The 17,421-nt window shown below is 57.2% G+C and overlaps 9 non-coding genes and 1 pseudogene across 9 annotated transcripts; all 10 read right to left on the bottom strand.

Annotated features, from left to right (window-relative positions):
- Positions 1 to 205: 205 nt before the first annotated feature.
- On the bottom strand, positions 206 to 324 carry LOC143417493 (5S ribosomal RNA). Its single transcript, XR_013097715.1, has one exon. It is a non-coding gene; the product is annotated as a 5S ribosomal RNA (ribosomal RNA).
- A 2,195-nt stretch (positions 325 to 2,519) lies between these two features.
- LOC143417497 (5S ribosomal RNA) lies at positions 2,520 to 2,638 on the bottom strand. Its single transcript, XR_013097719.1, has one exon. It is a non-coding gene; the product is annotated as a 5S ribosomal RNA (ribosomal RNA).
- A 1,175-nt stretch (positions 2,639 to 3,813) lies between these two features.
- Positions 3,814 to 3,932, bottom strand: LOC143417448 (5S ribosomal RNA). Its single transcript, XR_013097669.1, has one exon. It is a non-coding gene; the product is annotated as a 5S ribosomal RNA (ribosomal RNA).
- A 1,569-nt stretch (positions 3,933 to 5,501) lies between these two features.
- On the bottom strand, positions 5,502 to 5,620 carry LOC143417292 (5S ribosomal RNA). The gene has a single exon (XR_013097512.1). It is a non-coding gene; the product is annotated as a 5S ribosomal RNA (ribosomal RNA).
- A 1,131-nt stretch (positions 5,621 to 6,751) lies between these two features.
- Positions 6,752 to 6,870, bottom strand: LOC143417753 (5S ribosomal RNA). The gene has a single exon (XR_013097901.1). It is a non-coding gene; the product is annotated as a 5S ribosomal RNA (ribosomal RNA).
- Positions 6,871 to 7,771: 901 nt separating this feature from the next.
- On the bottom strand, positions 7,772 to 7,890 carry LOC143417286 (5S ribosomal RNA). The gene has a single exon (XR_013097506.1). It is a non-coding gene; the product is annotated as a 5S ribosomal RNA (ribosomal RNA).
- Positions 7,891 to 9,025: 1,135 nt separating this feature from the next.
- LOC143417752 (5S ribosomal RNA) lies at positions 9,026 to 9,144 on the bottom strand. Its single transcript, XR_013097900.1, has one exon. It is a non-coding gene; the product is annotated as a 5S ribosomal RNA (ribosomal RNA).
- Positions 9,145 to 10,872: 1,728 nt separating this feature from the next.
- Positions 10,873 to 10,991, bottom strand: LOC143417486 (5S ribosomal RNA). Its single transcript, XR_013097708.1, has one exon. It is a non-coding gene; the product is annotated as a 5S ribosomal RNA (ribosomal RNA).
- Positions 10,992 to 13,823: 2,832 nt separating this feature from the next.
- Positions 13,824 to 13,942, bottom strand: LOC143417525 (5S ribosomal RNA; annotated as a pseudogene).
- A 1,637-nt stretch (positions 13,943 to 15,579) lies between these two features.
- On the bottom strand, positions 15,580 to 15,698 carry LOC143417751 (5S ribosomal RNA). Its single transcript, XR_013097899.1, has one exon. It is a non-coding gene; the product is annotated as a 5S ribosomal RNA (ribosomal RNA).
- Positions 15,699 to 17,421: the final 1,723 nt, after the last annotated feature.

The raw sequence follows: 17,421 nt of genomic DNA, 5'->3' as shown, positions 1-17,421 counted from the left end.
AGCAGCCACAGGCCCTGGTGTGGTGTAAGTGGCCTCAGCCAGCAGCCACAGGCCCTGGTGTGGTGTAGGTGGCATCAGCTAGCAGCACAAGACATTGGAAAACAGCCAAAAGCAATGTCGTTAATGTGCCCTCATTAATGGGCAGCTGCTTTTGGTCTTTTAATACACCCCTTCTCTGGATCAAAAGCGGTTCAATGACATGAAAGGCTTACAGCACCAGGTATTCCAAGGAAGTCTCCCATCCAAGTACTAATCAAGCCCAGCCCTGCTTAGCTTCCGAGATCAGACGAGGTCTGGCGTGCTCAGGGTGGTATGGCCGTAAGCTGCTGGCCATAGCACAATGTCTCAATTTATGGATTCAACTGATTAGGTGGCAAGTACCTGAAGTTACGAAGACAATCCTATAACCATACCTGCATGTTTGCATAATACCCTAACCCAAAGGCTCAGTTTAGCATTTATCCAACAGCACAGGCCCTGGATTGTTGAAGATGGCCTCAGGAACCAGAACAGGGCCTGGTGTGTTGTACATGGCCACAGCTAGCAGCACAGGGCCTGGTTTGGTGAAGATGGCCTCGGCCAGAAGCACAGGGTCTGCTGTGTTTTTATGAGTGGCCTGAGCAAGAGCCACAGGCCCTGGTGTGGTGTAAGTGGCCTCAGCCAGCAGCCACAGGCCCTGGTGTGGTGTAGGTGGCCTCAGCCAGCAGCCACAGGCCCTTGTGTGGGGTAAGTGGCCTCAGCCAGTGCCACAGGCCCTGGTGTGGTGTAATTGGCCTCAATAGCAACTAAGGCCCTGGTGTGGTGTATGTGGCCTCAGCCAGCAGCCACAGGCCCTGGTGTGGTGTAAGTGGCCTCAATAGCAACTAAGGCCCTGGTGTGGTGTAAGTGGCCTCAGCCAGTGCCACAGGCCCTGGTGTGGTGTAATTGGCCTCAATAGCAACTAAGGCCCTGGTGTGGTGTAAGTGGCCTCAGCCAGCAGCCACAGGCCCTGGTGTGGTGTAAGTGGCCTCAATAGCAACTAAGGCCCTGGTGTGGTGTAAGTAGCCTCAGCCAGCAGCCACAGGCCTTGGTGTGGTGTAAGTCGCCTCATCCAGCAGCCACAGGCCCTGGTGTGGTGTAAGTGGCCTCAATAGCAACTAAGGCCCTGGTGTGGTGTAAGTGGCCTCAGCCAGCAGCCACAGGCCCTGGTGTGGTGTAAGTGGCCTCAATAGCAACTAAGGCCCTGGTGTGGTGTAAGTAGCCTCAGCCAGCAGCCACAGGCCTTGGTGTGGTGTAAGTCGCCTCATCCAGCAGCCACAGGCCCTGGTGTGGTGTAAGTGGCCTCAGCCAGCAGCCACAGGCCCTGGTGTGGTGTAGGTGGCCTCAGCCAGCAGCCACAGGCCCTTGTGTGGTGTAAGTGGCCTCAGCCAGCAGCCACAGGCCCTGGTGTGGTGTAAGTGGCCTCAGCCAGTGCCACAGGCCCTTGTGTGGTGTAATTGGCCTCAATAGCAACTAAGGCCCTGGTGTGGTGTATGTGGCCTCAGCCAGCAGCCACAGGCCCTGGTGTGGTGTAAGTGGCCTCAGAAGCAAATAAGGCCGTGGTGTGGTGTAGGTGGCCTCAGCCAGCAGCCACAGGCCCTGGTGTGGTGTAAGTGGCCTCAGCCAGTGCCACAGGCCCTGGTGTGGTGTAATTGGCCTCAATAGCAACTAATGCCCTGGTGTGGTGTAAGTGGCCTGAGCAAGAGCCACAGGCCCTGGTGTGGTGTAACTGGCCTGAGCAAGAGCCACAGGCCCTGGTGTGGTGTAAGTGGTCTCAGCCAGCAGCCACAGGCCCTGGTGTGGTGTAAGTGGCCTCAGCCAGCAGCCACAGGCCCTGGTGTGGTGTAAGGGGCCTCAGCCAGCAGCCACAGGCCCTGGTGTGGTGTAAGTGGCCTCAGCCAACAGCCACAGGCCCTGGTGTGGTGTAAGTGGCCTCAGCCAGTGCCACAGACCCTGGTGTGGTGTAAGTGGCCTGAGCAAGAGTCACAGACCCTGGTGTGGTGTAATTGGCCTCAATAGCAACTAATGCCCTGGTGTGGTGTAGGTGGCCTCAGCCAGCAGCCACAGGCCCTGGTGTGGTGTAAGTGGCCTCAGCCAGTGCCACAGGCCCTGGTGTGGTGTAAGTGGCCTGAGCAAGAGCCACAGAACCTGGTGTGGTGTAATTGGCCTCAATAGCAACTAATGCCCTGGTGTGGTGTAAGTGGCCTCAGCCAGCAGCCACAGGCCCTGGTGTGGTGTAAGTGGCCTCAGCCAGCAGCCACAGGCCCTGGTGTGGTGTAAGTGGCCTCAGCCAGAGCCACAGGCCCTGATGTGGTGTAAGTGGCCCCAGCCGGTCACTCAGGCCCTGGTGTGGTGTAGGTGGCATCAGCTAGCAGCACAAGACATTGGAAAACAGCCAAAAGCAATGTCGTTAATGTGCCCTCATTAATGGGCAGCTGCTTTTGGTCTTTTAATACACCCCTTCTCTGGATCAAATGCGGTTCAATGACATGAAAATGAAAGGCTTACAGCACCAGGTATTCCCAGGTAGTCTCCCATCCAAGTACTAACCAAGCCCAGCCCTGCTTAGCTTCCGAGATCAGACGAGGTCGGGCGTGCTCAGGGTGGTATGGCCGTAAGCTGCTGGCCCCAGCACAATGTCTCAATTTATGGATTCAACTGATTAGGTGGCAAGTACCTGAAGTTACGAAGACAATCCTTTAACCATACCTGCATGTTTGCATAATACTCTAACCCAAAGGCTCAGTTTAGCATTTATCTAACAGCACAGGCCCTGGATTGTTGAAGATGGCCTCAGGAACAAGCACAGGGCCTGGTGTGTTGTACATGGCCACAGCAAGAAGCACAGGGCCTGGTTTGGTGAAGATGGCCTCGGCCAGAAGCACAGGGCCTGGTGTGATATGAGTGGCCTGAGCAAGAGCCACAGGCCCTGGTGTGGTGTAAGTGGCCTGAGCAAGAGCCACAGGCCCTGGTGTGGTGTAAGTGGTCTCAGCCAGCAGCCACAGGCCCTGGTGTGGTGTAGGTGGCCTCAGCCAGCAGTCACAGGCCCTTGTGTGGTGTAAGTGGCCTCAGCCAGCAGCCACAGGCCCTGGTGTGGTGTAAGTGGCCTGAGCAAGAGCCACAGACCCTGGTGTGGTGTAATTGGCCTCAATAGCAACTAAGGCCCTGGTGTGGTGTAGGTGGCCTCAGCCAGCAGCCACAGGCCTTGGTGTGGTGTAAGTGGCCTCAGCCAGCAGCCACAGGCCCTGGTGTGGTGTAATTGGCCTCAATAGCAACTAAGGCCCTGGTGTGGTGTATGTGGCCTCAGCCAGCAGCCACAGGCCCTGGTGTGGTGTAAGTGGCCTCAATAGCAACTAAGGCCCTGGTGTGGTGTAAGTGGCCTCAGACAGCAGCCACAGGCCTTGGTGTGGTGTAAGTCGCCTCATCCAGCAGCCACAGGCCCTGGTGTGGTGTAAGTGGCCTCAGCCAGCAGCCACAGGCCCTGGTGTGGTGTAATTGGCCTCAATAGCAACTAAGGCCCTGGTGTGGTGTAAGTGGCCTCAGCCAGCAGCCACAGGCCCTGGTGTGGTGTAAGTGGCCTCAGCCAGCAGCCACAGGCCCTGATGTGGTGTAAGTGGCCCCAGCCGGTCACTCAGGCCCTGGTGTGGTGTAGGTGGCATCAGCTAGCAGCACAAGACATTGGAAAACAGCCAAAAGCAGTGTCGTTAATGTGCCCTCATTAATGGGCAGCTGCTTTTGGTCTTTTAATACACCCCTTCTCTGGATCAAAAGCGGTTCAATGACATGAAAATGAAAGGCTTACAGTACCAGGTATTCCCAGGCAGTCTCCCATCCAAGTACTAACCAAGCCCAGCCCTGCTTAGCTTCCGAAATCAGACGAGGTCGGGCGTGCTCAGGGTGGTATGGCCGTAAGCTGCTGGCCCCAGCACAATGTCTCAATTTATGGATTCAACTGATTAGGTGGCAAGTACCTGAAGTTACGAAGACAATCCTATAACCATACCTGCATGTTTGCATAATACCCTAACCCAAAGGCTCAGTTTGGCATTTATCTAACAGCACAGGCCCTGGATTGTTGAAGATGGCCTCAGGAACCAGCACAGGGCCTGGTGTGTTGTACATGGCCACAGCAAGCAGCACAGGGCCAGGTTTGGTGAAGATGGCCTCGGCCAGAAGCACAGGGTCTGGTGTGATATGAGTGGCCTGAGCAAGAGCCACAGGCCCTGGTGTGGTGTAAGTGGCCTCAGCCAGCAGCCACAGGCCCTGGTGTGGTGTGGGTGGCCTCAGCCAGCAGCCACAGGCCCTTGTGTGGTGTAAGTGGCCTCAGCCAGCAGCCACAGGCCCTGGTGTGGTGTAAGTGGCCTCAGCCAGTGCCACAGGCCCTGGTGTGGTGTAATTGGCCTCAATAGCAACTAAGGCCCTGGTGTTGTGTATGTGGCCTCAGCCAGCAGCCACAGGCCCTGGTGTGGTGTAAGTGGCCTCAATAGCAACTAAGGCCCTGGTGTGGTGTAAGTGGCCTCAGCCAGCAGCCACAGGCACTGGTGTGGTGTAAGTGGCCTCAGCCAGAAGCCACAGGCACTGGTGTGGTGTAAGTGCCCTCAGCCAGCAGCCACAGGCCCTGGTGTGGTGTAAGTGGCCTCAGCCAGCAGCCACAGGCCCTGGTGTGGTGTAAGTGGCCTCAGCCAGCAGCCACAGGCCCTGGTGTGGTGTAAGTGGCCTCAATAGCAACTAATGCCCTGGTGTGGTGTAGGTGGCCTCAGCCAGCAGCCACAGGCCCTGGTGTGGTGTAAGTGGCTTCAGCCAGTGCCACAGGCCCTGGTGTGGTGTAAGTGGCCTGAGCAAGAGCCACAGACCCTGGTGTGGTGTAATTGGCCTCAATAGCAACTAATGCCCTGGTGTGGTGTAAGTGGCCTCAGCCAGCAGCCACAGGCCCTGGTGTGGTGTAAGTGGCCTGAGCAAGAGCCACAGGCACTGGTGTGGTGTAAGTGCCCTCAGCCAGCAGCCACAGGCCCTGGTGTGGTGTAAGTGGCCTCAGCCAGCAGCCACAGGCCCTGGTGTGGTGTAAGTGGCCTCAGCCAGCAGCCACAGGCCCTGGTGTGGTGTAAGTGGCCTCAGCCAGCAGCCACAGGCCCTGGTGTGGTGTAAGTGGCCTCAGCCAGTGCCACAGGCCCTGGTGTGGTGTAAGTGGCCTGAGCAAGAGTCACAGACCCTGGTGTGGTGTAATTGGCCTCAATAGCAACTAATGCCCTGGTGTGGTGTAGGTGGCCTCAGCCAGCAGCCACAGGCCCTGATGTGGTGTAAGTGGCCCCAGCCGGTCACTCAGTCCCTGGTGTGGTGTAGGTGGCATCAGCTAGCAGCACAAGACATTGGAAAACAGCCAAAAGCAATGTCGTTAATGTGCCCTCATTAATGGGCAGCTGCTTTTGGTCTTTTAATACACCCCTTCTCTGGATCAAAAGCGGTTCAATGACCTGAAAATGAAAGGCTTACAGCACCAGGTATTCCCAGGGAGTCTCCCATCCAAGTACTAACCAAGCCCAGCCCTGCTTAGCTTCCAAGATCAGACGAGGTCGGGCGTGCTCAGGGTGGTATGGCCGTAAGCTGCTGGCCCCAGCACAATGTCTCAATTTATGGATTCAACTGATTAGGTGGCAAGTACCTGAAGTTACGAAGACAATCCTTTAACCATACCTGCATGTTTGCATAATACCCTAACCCAAAGGCTCAGTTTAGCATTTATCTAACAGCACAGGCCCTGGATTGTTGAAGATGGCCTCAGGAACAAGCACAGGGCCTGGTGTGTTGTACATGGCCACAGCAAGAAGCACAGGGCCTGGTTTGGTGAAGATGGCCTCGGCCAGAAGCACAGGGCCTGGTGTGATATGAGTGGCCTGAGCAAGAGCCACAGGCCCTGGTGTGGTGTAAGTGGCCTGAGCAAGAGCCACAGGCCCTGGTGTGGTGTAAGTGGTCTCAGCCAGCAGCCACAGGCCCTTGTGTGGTGTAAGTGGCCTCAGCCAGCAGCCACAGGCCCTGGTGTGGTGTAAGTGGCCTGAGCAAGAGCCACAGACCCTGGTGTGGTGTAATTGGCCTCAATAGCAACTAAGGCCCTGGTGTGGTGTAGGTGGCCTCAGCCAGCAGCCACAGGCCTTGGTGTGGTGTAAGTGGCCTCAGCCAGAGCCACAGGCCCTGGTGTGGTGTAATTGGCCTCAATAGCAACTAAGGCCCTGGTGTGGTGTATGTGGCCTCAGCCAGCAGCCACAGGCCCTGGTGTGGTGTAAGTGGCCTCAATAGCAACTAAGGCCCTGGTGTGGTGTAAGTGGCCTCAGCCAGCAGCCACAGGCCTTGGTGTGGTGTAATTGGCCTCAATAGCAACTAAGGCCCTGGTGTGGTGTAAGTGGCCTGAGCAAGAGCCACAGACCCTGGTGTGGTGTAATTGGCCTCAAAAGCAACTAAGGCCCTGGTGTGGTGTAAGTGGCCTCAGCCAGCAGCCACAGGCCCTGGTGTGGTGTAAGTGGCCTCAGCCAGCAGCCACAGGCCCTGATGTGGTGTAAGTGGCCCCAGCCGGTCACTCAGGCCCTGGTGTGGTGTAGGTGGCATCAGCTAGCAGCACAAGACATTGGAAAACAGCCAAAAGCAATGTCGTTAATGTGCCCTCATTAATGGGCAGCTGCTTTTGGTCTTTTAATACACCCCTTCTCTGGATCAAAAGCGGTTCAATGACATGAAAATGAAAGGCTTACAGCACCAGGTATTCCCAGGCAGTCTCCCATCCAAGTACTAACCAAGCCCAGCCCTGCTTAGCTTCCGAGATCAGACGAGGTCGGGCGTGCTCAGGGTGGTATGGCCGTAAGCTGCTGGCCCCAGCACAATGTCTCAATTTATGGATTCAACTGATTAGGTGGCAAGTACCTGAAGTTACGAAGACAATCCTTTAACCATACCTGCATGTTTGCATAATACCCTAACCCAAAGGCTCAGTTTAGCATTTATCTAACAGCACAGGCCCTGGATTGTTGAAGATGGCCTCAGGAACCAGCACAGGGCCTGGTGTGTTGTACATGGCCACAGCTAGCAGCACAGGGCCTGGTTTGGTGAAGATGGCCTCGGCCAGAAGCACAGGGCCTGGTGTGATATGAGTGGCCTGAGCAAGAGCCACAGACCCTGGTGTGGTGTAAGTGCCCTCAGCCAGAAGCCACAGGCACTGGTGTGGTGTAAGTGCCCTCAGCCAGCAGCCACAGGCCCTGGTGTGGTGTAAGTGACCTCAGCCAGCAGCCACAGGCCCTGGTGTGGTGTAAGTGGCCTCAGCCAGCAGCCACAGGCCCTGGTGTGGTGTAAGTGGCCTCAGCCAGCAGCCACAGGCCCTGGTGTGGTGTAAGTGGCCTCAGCCAGTGCCACAGGCCCTGGTGTGGTGTAAGTGGCCTGAGCAAGAGCCACAGACCCTGGTGTGGTGTAATTGGCCTCAATAGCAACTAATGCCCTGGTGTGGTGTAAGTGGCCTCAGCCAGCAGCCACAGGCCCTGGTGTGGTGTAAGTGGCCTCAGCCAGCAGCCACAGGCCCTGATGTGGTGTAAGTGGCCCCAGCCGGTCACTCAGGCCCTGGTGTGGTGTAGGTGGCATCAGCTAGCAGCACAAGACATTGGAAAACAGCCAAAAGCAATGTCGTTAATGTGCCCTCATTAATGGGCAGCTGCTTTTGGTCTTTTAATACACCCCTTCTCTGGATCAAAAGCGGTTCAATGACATGAAAATGAAAGGCTTACAGCACCAGGTATTCCCAGGTAGTCTCCCATCCAAGTACTAACCAAGCCCAGCCTTGCTTAGCTTCCGAGATCAGACGAGGTCGGGCGTGCTCAGGGTGGTATGGCCGTAAGCTGCTGGCCCCAGCACAATGTCTCAATTTATGGATTCAACTGATTAGGTGGCAAGTACCTGAAGTTACGAAGACAATCCTTTAACCATACCTGCATGTTTGCATAATACCCTAACCCAAAGGCTCAGTTTAGCATTTATCTAACAGCACAGGCCCTGGATTGTTGAAGATGGCCTCAGGAACCAGCACAGGGCCTGGTGTGTTGTACATGGCCACAGCTAGCAGCACAGGGCCTGGTTTGGTGAAGATGGCCTCGGCCAGAAGCGCAGGGCCTGGTGTGATGTGAGTGGCCTGAGCAAGAGCCACAGGCCCTGGTGTGGTGTAGGTGGCCTCAGCCAGAAGCCACAGGCACTGGTGTGGTGTAAGTGGCCTCAGCCAGCAGCCACAGGCCCTGGTGTGGTGTAAGTGGCCTCAGCCAGCAGCCACAGGCCCTGGTGTGGTGTAAGTGGCCTCAGCCAGCAGCCACAGGCCCTGGTGTGGTGTAAGTGGCCTCAGCCAGAGCCACAGGCCCTGGTGTGGTGTAAGTGGCCTCAGCCAGTGCCACAGGCCCTGGTGTGGTGTAAGTGGCCTGAGCAAGAGCCACAGACCCTGGTGTGGTGTAATTGGCCTCAATAGCAACTAATGCCCTGGTGTGGTGTAGGTGGCCTCAGCCAGCAGCCACAGGCCCTGGTGTGGTGTAAGTGGCCTCAATAGCAACTAATGCCCTGGTGTGGTGTAAGTGGCCTCAGCCAGCAGCCACAGGCCCTGGTGTGGTGTAAGTGGCCTGAGCAAGAGCCACAGACCCTGGTGTGGTGTAATTGGCCTCAATAGCAACTAAGGCCCTGGTGTGGTGTAGGTGGCCTCAGCCAGCAGCCACAGGCCCTGGTGTGGTGTAAGTGGCCTCAGCCAGCAGCCACAGGCCCTGGTGTGGTGTAAGTGGCCTCAGCCAGCAGCCACAGGCCCTGATGTGGTGTAAGTGGCCCCAGCCGGTCACTCAGGCCCTGGTGTGGTGTAGGTGGCATCAGCTAGCAGCACAAGACATTGGAAAACAGCCAAAAGCAATGTCGTTAATGTGCCCTCATTAATGGGCAGCTGCTTTTGGTCTTTTAATACACCCCTTCTCTGGATCAAAAGCGGTTCAATGACATGAAAATGAAAGGCTTACAGCACCAGGTATTCCCAGGCAGTCTCCCATCCAAGTACTAACCAAGCCCAGCCCTGCTTAGCTTCCGAGATCAGACGAGGTCGGGCGTGCTCAGGGTGGTATGGCCGTAAGCTGCTGGCCCCAGCACAATGTCTCAATTTATGGATTCAACTGATTAGGTGGCAAGTAAATGAAGTTACGAAGACAATCCTTTAACCATACCTGCATGTTTGCATAATACCCTAACCCAAAGGCTCAGTTTAGCATTTATCTAACAGCACAGGCCCTGGATTGTTGAAGATGGCCTGAGGAACCAGCACAGGACCTGGTGTGTTGTACATGGCCACAGCTAGCAGCACAGGGCCTGGTTTGGTGAAGATGGCCTCGGCCAGAAGCGCAGGGCCTGGTGTGATGTGAGTGGCCTCAGCCAGCAGCCACAGGCCCTGGTGTGGTGTAAGGGGCCTCAATAGCAACTAATGCCCTGGTGTGGTGTAAGTGGCCTCAGCCAGCAGCCACAGGCACTGGTGTGGTGTAAGTGGCCTCAGCCAGCAGCCACAGGCCCTGGTGTGGTGTAAGTGGCCTCAGCCAGCAGCCACAGGCCCTGGTGTGGTGTAAGTGGCCTGAGCCAGCAGCCACAGGCCCTGGTGTGGTTTAAGTGGCCTCAGCCAGAAGCCACAGGCACTGGTGTGGTGTAAGTGGCCTCAGCCAGTGCCACAGGCCCTGGTGTGGTGTAAGTGGCCTCAGCCAGCAGCCACAGGCCCTGGTGTGGTGTAAGTGGCCTGAGCCAGCAGCCACAGGCCCTGGTGTGGTGTAAGTGGCCTCAGCCAGAAGCCACAGGCCCTGGTGTGGTGTAAGGGGCCTCAATAGCAACTAATGCCCTGGTGTGGTGTAAGTGGCCTCAGCCAGCAGCCACAGGCACTGGTGTGGTGTAAGTGCCCTCAGCCAGCAGCCACAGGCCCTGGTGTGGTGTAAGTGGCCTCAGCCAGCAGCAACAGGCCCTGGTGTGGTGTAAGTGGCCTCAGCCAGCAGCCACAGGCCCTGGTGTGGTGTAAGTGGCCTGAGCAAGAGGCACAGGCCCTGGTGTGGTGTAAGTGGCCTCAATAGCAACTAATGCCCTGGTGTGGTGTAGGTGGCCTCAGCCAGCAGCCACAGGCCCTGGTGTGGTGTAAGTGGCCTCAATAGCAACTAATGCCCTGGTGTGGTGTAAGTGGCCTCAGCCAGCAGCCACAGGCCCTGGTGTGGTGTAAGTGGCCTGAGCAAGAGCCACAGACCCTGGTGTGGTGTAATTGGCCTCAATAGCAACTAATGCCCTGGTGTGGTGTAAGTGGCCTCAGCCAGCAGCCACAGGCCCTGGTGTGGTGTAAGTGGCCTCAGCCAGCAGCCACAGGCCCTGGTGTGGTGTAAGTGGCCTCAGCCAGTGCCACAGGCCCTGGTGTGGTGTAAGTGGCCTCAATAGCAACTAATGCCCTGGTGTGGTGTAAGTGGCCTCAGCCAGCAGCCACAGGCCCTGGTGTGGTGTAAGTGGCCTGAGCAAGAGCCACAGACCCTGGTGTGGTGTAATTGGCCTCAATAGCAACTAAGGCCCTGGTGTGGTGTAGGTGGCCTCAGCCAGCAGCCACAGGCCCTAGTGTGGTGTAAGTGGCCTCAGCCAGCAGCCACAGGCCCTGATGTGGTGTAAGTGGCCCCAGCCGGTCACTCAGTCCCTGGTGTGGTGTAGGTGGTATCAGCTAGCAGCACAAGACATTGGAAAACAGCCAAAAGCAATGTCGTTAATGTGCCCTCATTAATGGGCAGCTGCTTTTGGTCTTTTAATACACCCCATTCTCTGGATCAAAAGCGGTTCAATGACATGAAAATGAAAGGCTTACAGCACCAGGTATTCCCAGGTAGTCTCCCATCCAAGTACTAACCAAGCCCAGCCCTGCTTAGCTTCCGAGATCAGACGAGGTCGGGCGTGCTCAGGGTGGTATGGCCGTAAGCTGCTGGCCCCAGCACAATGTCTCAATTTATGGATTCAACTGATTAGGTGGCAAGTACCTGAAGTTACGAAGACAATCCTATAACCATACCTGCATGTTTGCATAATACCCTAACCCAAAGGCTCAGTTTAGCATTTATCCAACAGCACAGGCCCTGGATTGTTGAAGATGGCCTCAGGAACCAGCACAGGGCCTGGTGTGTTGTACATGGCCACAGCTAGCAGCACAGGGCCTGGTTTGGTGAAGATGGCCTCGGCCAGAAGCGCAGGGCCTGGTGTGATGTGAGTGGCCTGAGCAAGAGCCACAGGCCCTGGTGTGGTGTAAGTGGCCTCAGCCAGAAGCCACAGGCACTGGTGTGGTGTAAGTGGCCTCAGCCAGCAGCCACAGGCCCTGGTGTGGTGTAAGTGGCCTCAGCCAGCAGCCACAGGCCCTGGTGTGGTGTAAGTGGCCTCAGCCAGAAGCCACAGGCCCTGGTGTGGTGTAAGTGGCCTCAGCCAGCAGCCACAGGCCCTGGTGTGGTGTAAGTGGCCTCAGCCAGAGCCACAGGCCCTGGTGTAGTGTAAGTGGCCTCAGCCAGTGCCACAGGCCCTGGTGTGGTGTAAGTGGCCTGAGCAAGAGCCACAGACCCTGGTGTGGTGTAATTGGCCTCAATAGCAACTAATGCCCTGGTGTGGTGTAAGTGGCCTCAGCCAGTGCCACAGGCCCTGGTGTGGTGTAAGGGGCCTCAATAGCAACTAATGCCCTGGTGTGGTGTAAGTGGCCTCAGCCAGCAGCCACAGGAACTGGTCTGGTGTAAGTGGCCTCAGCCAGCAGCCACAGGCCCTGGTGTGGTGTAAGTGGCCTCAGCCAGAGCCACAGGCCGTGGTGTAGTGTAAGTGGCCTCAGCCAGTGCCACAGGCCCTGGTGTGGTGTAAGTGGCCTGAGCAAGAGCCACAGACCCTGGTGTGGTGTAATTGGCCTCAATAGCAACTAATGCCCTGGTGTGGTGTAAGTGGCCTCAGCCAGCAGCCACAGGCCCTGGTGTGGTGTAAGTGGCCTCAGCCAGTGCCACAGGCCCTGGTGTGGTGTAAGGGGCCTCAATAGCAACTAATGCCCTGGTGTGGTGTAAGTGGCCTCAGCCAGCAGCCACAGGCACTGGTGTGGTGTAAGTGGCCTCAGCCAGCAGCCACAGGCCCTGGTGTGGTGTAAGTGGCCTCAGCCAGCAGCCACAGGCCCTGGTGTGGTGTAAGTGGCCTCAGCCAGAAGCCACAGGCACTGGTGTGGTGTAAGTGGCCTCAGCCAGTGCCACAGGCCCTGGTGTGGTGTAAGTGACCTCAGCCAGCAGCCACAGGCCCTGGTGTGGTGTAAGTGGCCTCAGCCAGCAGCCACAGGCCCTGGTGTGGTGTAAGTGGCCTCAGCCAGTGCCACAGGCCCTGGTGTGGTGTAAGTGGCCTGAGCAAGAGTCACAGACCCTGGTGTGGTGTAATTGGCCTCAATAGCAACTAATGCCCTGGTGTGGTGTAGGTGGCCTCAGCCAGCAGCCACAGGCACTGGTGTGGTGTAAGTGCCCTCAGCCAGCAGCCACAGGCCCTGGTGTGGTGTAAGTGGCCTCAGCCAGCAGCCACAGGCCCTGGTGTGGTGTAAGTGGCCTCAGCCAGCAGCCACAGGCCCTGGTGTGGTGTAAGTGCCCTCAGCCAGCAGCCACAGGCCCTGGTGTGGTGTAAGTGGCCTCAGCCAGCAGCCACAGGCCCTGGTGTGGTGTAAGTGGCCTCAGCCAGCAGCCACAGGCCCTGGTGTGGTGTAAGTGGCCTTAGCAAGAGCCACAGGCCCTGGTGTGGTGTAAGTGGCCTCAGCCAGAAGCCACAGGCCCTGGTGTGGTGTAAGTGGCCTCAGCCAGCAGCCACAGGCCCTGGTGTGGTGTAAGTGGCCTCAGCCAGAGCCACAGGCCCTGGTGTGGTGTAAGTGGCCTCAGCCAGCAGCCACAGGCCCTGGTGTGGTGTAAGTGGCCTCAGCCAGCAGCCACAGGCCCTGGTGTGGTGTAAGGGGCCTCAATAGCAACTAATGCCCTGGTGTGGTGTAAGTGGCCTCAGCCAGCAGCCACAGGCACTGGTGTGGTGTAAGTGCCCTCAGCCAGCAGCCACAGGCCCTGGTGTGGTGTAAGTGGCCTCAGCCAGCAGCCACAGGCCCTGGTGTGGTGTAAGTGGCCTCAGCCAGCAGCCACAGGCCCTGGTGTGGTGTAAGTGGCCTGAGCAAGAGCCACAGGCCCTGGTGTGGTGTAAGTGGCCTCAGCCAGCAGCCACAGGCCCTGGTGTGGTGTAAGTGGCCTCAGCCAGTGCCACAGGCCCTGGTGTGGTGTAATTGGCCTCAATAGCAACTAAGGCCCTGGTGTGGTGTAAGTGGCCTCAGCCAGCAGCCACAGGCCTTGGTGTGGTGTAAGTCGCCTCATCCAGCAGCCACAGGCCCTGGTGTGGTGTAAGTGGCCTCAGCCAGCAGCCACAGGCCCTGGTGTGGTGTAAGTGGCCTCAGCCAGTGCCAGAGGCCCTGGTGTGGTGTAATTGGCCTCAATAGCAACTAAGGCCCTGGTGTGGTGTAGGTGGCCTCAGCCAGCAGCCACAGGCCTTGGTGTGGTGTAAGTGGCCTCAGCCAGAGCCACAGGCCCTGATGTGGTGTAAGTGGCCCCAGCCGGTCACTCAGGTCCTGGTGTGGTGTAGGTGGCATCAGCTAGCAGCACAAGACATTGGAAAACAGCCAAAAGCAATGTCGTTAATGTGCCCTCATTAATGGGCAGCTGCTTTTGGTCTTTTAATACACCCCTTCTCTGGATCAAAAGCGGTTCAATGACATGAAAATGAAAGGCTTACAGCACCAGGTATTCCAAGGAAGTCTCCCATCCAAGTACTAACCAAGCCCAGCCCTGCTTAGCTTCCGAGATCAGATGAGGTCAGGGGTGCTGAGGGTGGTATGGCCGTAAGCTGCTGGCTCCAGCACAATGTCTCAATTTATGGATTCAAGTAATTAGGTGGCAAGTACCTGAAGTTACGAAGACAATCCTATAACCATACCTGCATGTTTGCATAATACCCTAACCCAAAGGCTCAGTTTAGCATTTATCCAACAGCACAGGCCCTGGATTGTTGAAGATGGCCTCAGGAACCAGAACAGGGCCTGGTGTGTTGTACATGGCCACAGCTAGCAGCACAGGGCCTGGTTTGGTGAAGATGGCCTCGGCCAGAAGCACAGGCCCTGGTGTGATATGAGTGGCCTGAGCAAGAGCCACAGGCCCTGGTGTGGTGTAATTGGCCTCAATAGCAACTAAGGCCCTGGTGTGGTGTAAGTGGCCTCAGCCAGAGCCACAGGCCCTGGTGTGGTGTAAGTGGCCTCAGAAGCAAATAAGGCCGTGGTGTGGTGTAAGTGGCCTCAGCCAGAGCCACAGGCCATGGTGTGGTGTAAGTGGCCTCAATAGCAACTAAGGCCCTGGTGTGGTGTAAGTGGCCTCAGCCAGAGCCACAGGCCCTGGTGTGGTGTAAGTGGCCTCAGCCAGTGCCACAGGCCCTGGTGTGGTGTAAGTGGCCTGAGCAAGAGCCACAGACCCTGGTGTGGTGTAATTGGCCTCAATAGCAACTAATGCCCTGGTGTGGTGTAAGTGGCCTCAGCCAGCAGCCACAGGCCCTGGTGTGGTGTAAGTGGCCTGAGCAAGAGCCACAGACCCTGGTGTGGTGTAATTGGCCTCAATAGCAACTAAGGCCCTGGTGTGGTGTAGGTGGCCTCAGCCAGCAGCCACAGGCCCTGGTGTGGTGTAAGTGGCCTCAGCCAGCAGCCACAGGCCCTGGTGTGGTGTAAGTGGCCTCAGAAGCAAATAAGGCCGTGGTGTGGTGTATGTGGCCTCAGCCAGCAGCCACAGGCCCTGGTGTGGTGTAAGTGGCCTCAATAGCAACTAAGGCCCTGGTGTGGTGTAAGTGGCCTCAGCCAGCAGCCACAGGCCTTGGTGTGGTGTAAGTCGCCTCATCCAGCAGCCACAGGCCCTGGTGTGGTGTAAGTGGCCTCAGCCAGAGCCACAGGCCCTGGTGTGGTGTAATTGGCCTCAATAGCAACTAATGCCCTGGTGTGGTGTAGGTGGCCTCAGCCAGCAGCCACAGGCCCTGGTGTGGTGTAAGTGGCCTCAATAGCAACTAATGCCCTGGTGTGGTGTAAGTGGCCTCAGCCAGCAGCCACAGGCCCTGGTGTGGTGTAAGTGGCCTGAGCAAGAGCCACAGACCCTGGTGTGGTGTAATTGGCCTCAATAGCAACTAAGGCCCTGGTGTGGTGTAGGTGGCCTCAGCCAGCAGCCACAGGCCCTGGTGTGGTGTAAGTGGCCTCAGCCAGCAGCCACAGGCCCTGGTGTGGTGTAAGTGGCCTCAGCCAGCAGCCACAGGCCCTGATGTGGTGTAAGTGGCCCCAGCCGGTCACTCAGGCCCTGGTGTGGTGTAGGTGGCATCAGCTAGCAGCACAAGACATTGGAAAACAGCCAAAAGCAATGTCGTTAATGTGCCCTCATTAATGGGCAGCTGCTTTTGGTCTTTTAATACACCCCTTCTCTGGATCAAAAGCGGTTCAATGACATGAAAATGAAAGGCTTACAGCACCAGGTATTCCCAGGCAGTCTCCCATCCAAGTACTAACCAAGCCCAGCCCTGCTTAGCTTCCGAGATCAGACGAGGTCGGGCGTGCTCAGGGTGGTATGGCCGTAAGCTGCTGGCCCCAGCACAATGTCTCAATTTATGGATTCAACTGATTAGGTGGCAAGTAAATGAAGTTACGAAGACAATCCTTTAACCATACCTGCATGTTTGCATAATACCCTAACCCAAAGGCTCAGTTTAGCATTTATCTAACAGCACAGGCCCTGGATTGTTGAAGATGGCCTGAGGAACCAGCACAGGACCTGGTGTGTTGTACATGGCCACAGCTAGCAGCACAGGGCCTGGTTTGGTGAAGATGGCCTCGGCCAGAAGCGCAGGGCCTGGTGTGATGTGAGTGGCCTCAGCCAGCAGCCACAGGCCCTGGTGTGGTGTAAGGGGCCTCAATAGCAACTAATGCCCTGGTGTGGTGTAAGTGGCCTCAGCCAGCAGCCACAGGCACTGGTGTGGTGTAAGTGGCCTCAGCCAGCAGCCACAGGCCCTGGTGTGGTGTAAGTGGCCTCAGCCAGCAGCCACAGGCCCTGGTGTGGTGTAAGTGGCCTGAGCCAGCAGCCACAGGCCCTGGTGTGGTTTAAGTGGCCTCAGCCAGAAGCCACAGGCACTGGTGTGGTGTAAGTGGCCTCAGCCAGTGCCACAGGCCCTGGTGTGGTGTAAGTGGCCTCAGCCAGCAGCCACAGGCCCTGGTGTGGTGTAAGTGGCCTGAGCCAGCAGCCACAGGCCCTGGTGTGGTGTAAGTGGCCTCAGCCAGAAGCCACAGGCCCTGGTGTGGTGTAAGGGGCCTCAATAGCAACTAATGCCCTGGTGTGGTGTAAGTGGCCTCAGCCAGCAGCCACAGGCACTGGTGTGGTGTAAGTGCCCTCAGCCAGCAGCCACAGGCCCTGGTGTGGTGTAAGTGGCCTCAGCCAGCAGCAACAGGCCCTGGTGTGGTGTAAGTGGCCTCAGCCAGCAGCCACAGGCCCTGGTGTGGTGTAAGTGGCCTGAGCAAGAGGCACAGGCCCTGGTGTGGTGTAAGTGGCCTCAATAGCAACTAATGCCCTGGTGTGGTGTAGGTGGCCTCAGCCAGCAGCCACAGGCCCTGGTGTGGTGTAAGTGGCCTCAATAGCAACTAATGCCCTGGTGTGGTGTAAGTGGCCTCAGCCAGCAGCCACAGGCCCTGGTGTGGTGTAAGTGGCCTGAGCAAGAGCCACAGACCCTGGTGTGGTGTAATTGGCCTCAATAGCAACTAATGCCCTGGTGTGGTGTAAGTGGCCTCAGCCAGCAGCCACAGGCCCTGGTGTGGTGTAAGTGGCCTCAGCCAGCAGCCACAGGCCCTGGTGTGGTGTAAGTGGCCTCAGCCAGTGCCACAGGCCCTGGTGTGGTGTAAGTGGCCTCAATAGCAACTAATGCCCTGGTGTGGTGTAAGTGGCCTCAGCCAGCAGCCACAGGCCCTGGTGTGGTGTAAGTGGCCTGAGCAAGAGCCACAGACCCTGGTGTGGTGTAATTGGCCTCAATAGCAACTAAGGCCCTGGTGTGGTGTAGGTGGCCTCAGCCAGCAGCCACAGGCCCTAGTGTGGTGTAAGTGGCCTCAGCCAGCAGCCACAGGCCCTGATGTGGTGTAAGTGGCCCCAGCCGGTCACTCAGTCCCTGGTGTGGTGTAGGTGGTATCAGCTAGCAGCACAAGACATTGGAAAACAGCCAAAAGCAATGTCGTTAATGTGCCCTCATTAATGGGCAGCTGCTTTTGGTCTTTTAATACACCCCATTCTCTGGATCAAAAGCGGTTCAATGACATGAAAA

Source organism: Maylandia zebra, linkage group LG3 (genome assembly GCF_041146795.1).
Source record: "Maylandia zebra isolate NMK-2024a linkage group LG3, Mzebra_GT3a, whole genome shotgun sequence".
In the NCBI taxonomy this organism is placed as follows: Eukaryota; Metazoa; Chordata; class Actinopteri; order Cichliformes; family Cichlidae; genus Maylandia; species Maylandia zebra.
Note: the sequence above shows the minus strand (reverse complement) of the source record. Positions and strands in the feature narration are given on the sequence as shown.